This window comes from Heptranchias perlo, chromosome 22 (genome assembly GCF_035084215.1).
Source record: "Heptranchias perlo isolate sHepPer1 chromosome 22, sHepPer1.hap1, whole genome shotgun sequence".
NCBI classification, from domain to species: Eukaryota; Metazoa; Chordata; class Chondrichthyes; order Hexanchiformes; family Hexanchidae; genus Heptranchias; species Heptranchias perlo.
In genome coordinates, this window is record NC_090346.1 from 30963539 (window position 1) to 30967451 (window position 3913).

Consider the following 3913-nt stretch of genomic DNA (forward strand, 5'->3'; position numbering starts at 1 on the left):
GCTATATCATCCACAAACATTTTCAAGGGTGAAAGATATTTGCCATTGGCAGAGAATTAATGCATCCAATTATACAAGGTAACAACTAAGATAGAATCAGAATGTTGCAACATGGAAACAGGCCATTCGGTTCATCGAGTGTGCACTGGGATTTTTCTCAACACCAGCCACCTAGTCTGATCTGACTTTCCTGCTCCCTCCTCATACCCTTTAATAGTCCTCTTTTTCAAATAACTGTCTAATTTTCTTTTCTTTTAAAAAGCCATGGATTCTGCTTCAACAATGGCTTGTGGCAGAGGATCCACATTCTAATCACTGTCTGTATAAAGACATTGGCCTGGAAAATCTCTGGGACATGATCCCGGCATTTACATTGGAATCACACCCACTGTGGAACTCTGCAGCTGACCCCACTGAGGTTTGCAGGGTCAGTATGAGGGGTCTGCAAAGGCCGGTCCTTGGTGGTGCAGTAGGTAATAAAGAAAGAAAAAAAGATTTGGATTTGTATAGTGCCTTTCACAACCTCAGGACCTCAGGACATCCCAAAGCACTTTACAACCAATGAAGTATTTTTGAAGTGTAGTCACTGTTGTAATGTAGGAAATGCCCCAGCCAATTTGAGCACAGCAAGGTCCCACAAACAGCAATAAAATAAATCACAAAATCACTTGTTTTAGGTGTTGGTTGAGGGATAAACATTGGCCAGGACACTGGGGATAACTCCCCTGCTCTTCTTTGAAATACTGCTGTGGATCTGGAGTGTCAGCCTGGATTATGTGCTTAAATCCCTTCTGACTCTGAGGCGAGAGTGCTACCACTGAGCCATAGCAGCAGTAGCTAGACACCCTGCAGCAGGGGTACTGTGCTGCCCCTCCCCACTTCCAGAAGAACAATCTCGGTGCCTGAGCACCCCATACAAAGGAGGCAGTTTCAACCCTCCTCAACTCTTTTTGGCTTCCTCACCCTCAGGGATCAAGACCCTCACCTCGATGTGGACACCAAGGTGGTGACCCCACTTTTGCTGGTTTCGGGCAAGTATATCTGGTGAGATTATACACATGATCATGACTGAGGGCAGGGGGATGGTCAGGTCTCCCAACTTAGGGATTCACCATCCCTGGCCCAGACCCCCTTATATTGATGACTTGTAGAGACAGATAAAGATTCTGCCTCCATATGGTCATCCTAGAAATTGCACTGAAGGCATAGTCAGGTCTGGACTGAGTTTGTCGCTGTTCTGGTGGACTCTTGCCAGACTTACAGCTGGAGTCCACCAGAACAGCTGTGCAATTTTGGGGCCATTTTTTCTAATCGCTCCATTTTTTTGCAATTATCTTGAATTTGTGCTCTCGTTATTGTCTCGGCAACCAATGGAAACAATCCATCACTACTTACTTTTTCAAAGCCCTTTTGTAATCTTGAAGACATCTTATTAGGTCACCCCTCAACCCCTCTAATAAAAAAACCGGCCCAACTTCTCAAATCTCTCCTCATTCTAACCCATTATCCCTGGTTAACATCCCAGTATATCTTCAGTTTACTTTTTCCATTGCTTTCATATCCTTCCTATAATGGGGTGCCCAACACTGCACACAATACTCCAACCTATAAATAAATAAGCACTTGTGCCAGTTCAGTATTACCTCTTTGTTTTTGTAATGTCGCTAGATAAGGCCTTTTTTATGGCCTTGGCTGGGAATTAACTCGGTGAAATTATTACAGTGGATCGAGAGCAGTTTCGAGGAAATTCTTGGTCATTATTTACTTCTGCTGCTACCTTTAACGATCTGTGTATCTGCACATCAAGGTCCCTCTGTTCCTACAACTTTAGAAATTACAACACAGAAGGAAGCCATTAGACCCATTGGCCCCGATATTTATGGGGAGGCAGTGAGGGAGTGGAGGAGCGTGGTTGCCAGAAAGGAAACACAGAAATCCGAGGAATACAGAGGTCCTGCGATTTTAACGGTAGTACCTCATTATCATTTTTTATACAGTTTCCCGCTCGGCAGCCAGCTAGATTGACCGGCTAGCCGGCTACCAGGTGGGAAAGGCAGCAGTAGTAGGCCGCAGCCGGGGACCGTTGGGGATGGTCCCCTGACAATCAGAAAAGATCGGGGCATGGTGGTGGGGGGGAGGGGTGGGGGCTCGGATTGTGGCAGCAAGGAGGGAGGGATAGGCAGGCCTTTCTGCAACTGCCGAAGTGAGTAGCACGTGGTGTGTTGCCTCCCTGGTGCCAGGGTAAAGGACATCACTGAGAGGGTGCAGAACATTTTGAGGGGGGAAGGGGAACAGCCAGATGTCGTACTCCATGTGGGAACCAATGACATAGGAAGGAAAAGGGGTGAGGTCCTGCAGTCGGAGCTTCAGGAGCAGGGAGGAAGTTAAAAAGCAGGACGTCAAAGGTCGTAATCTCTGGATTACTCCCAGTTCCAGGCAATATTGAGTATAGGAATAGTAGGATAAGACAAGTTAATGCGTGGCTGGAGAAATGGTGCAGGTGGGAGGCCTACGTATTCCTGGGGCATTGGGACCAGTTCTGGAGCAGAAGGGATCTATTCAAGATGGACGGGTTGCACCCCAACAGAGCTGGGACCAATGTCCTTACGGGGAGGTTAACTAGTACTGTGGGGGAGGGTTTAAACTAATTTGGCAGGGGTATGGGTACCAAAATGAAACATTGGAGAGGAGAAACAAGGTGCACAGAGGACTGGACGGGACAAACAGAACTAGAGTAAAGAATAGTTCAGAAATAGGAGCAATCAGACAGGGGGCAAATGCGAGGCAGTCTGAGATGAGTTTGGAGTGCATGTACATAAATGCATATAGCGTGGTAAATAAGGTTGGTGAGCTGCAGGCACAAGTCACCACATGGGACGATGATATAGTGGCAATAACAGAGACCTGGCTCAAAGAAGGGAAGAATCAGGTACTTAATATTTCTGGCTACAAGGTATTCAGGAAAGATAGCGAAGAAAAGAAAGGAAGGGGTGGCAGTATTGATCAGAGAAACTATTATAGCACTGGAAAGGGATGATGTAGTTAAGGTGTCAAAGACAGAATCTATTTGGTTAGAATTATGGAACAATAGAGGAGCTATTATGCTCCTGGGTCTGTACTATAGCTCCACCAAATAGTGGGAAGAAGAAAGAGGAGCAAGTTTGCAGGCAAATTACAGAAAGATGCAAGAAATATAGAGTAGTGATAATGTGGGACTTCAATTATCCCAATATAGATTGGGACATTAACAGTGTAAAGGGCAAAGAGGGGGAGGAATGCCTGAAATGTGTACAAAAGAACTTTCTTGAACAGTGATCATAATATCGTTAGGTTTAGAATAGAATAATTATGGAAAAGGACAAGGAACAATTAAATGTGAAAATACTTAACTGGAGGTGGGCTAATTTCAGTGAGTTAAAAAGGGATCGTGCCCAGGTGGATTGGAATCAAAAATTGGAAGGCAAAACAGTAATTGAACAATGGGAGACCTTCAAGGAGGAGATGGTTTGGGTACAGCGTAGACTCATTCCCACAAGAGGGAAAGGAAAGACATCCAAAGCTAGAGCTCCCTGGATGACTAAAGATATAGAGATTAAAATGAAACAGAAAAAGAAAGCTTATGACAAATGTAAGGTTCATTATATAGTAGCGAAGCAGGCTGAATATGAAAGTAACGAGAAGATCTAAAAAAGGGAATAAGAGGGGCAAAGAGATTATGAGAATAGATTAGCGACTAACATAAAAGGGAACCAAAATTCTTTTATAAACATATAAATAGTAAAAGGGTAATCAAAGAAAGGGCGGGATCAATTAGGGACAACAAATAAGATCTTCTTGTGAAGCATGGCTAAGGTACTATAAGAATTTTTTTAAATTATTCGTTCATGGGTTGTGGGCATCGCTGGCAAGGCCA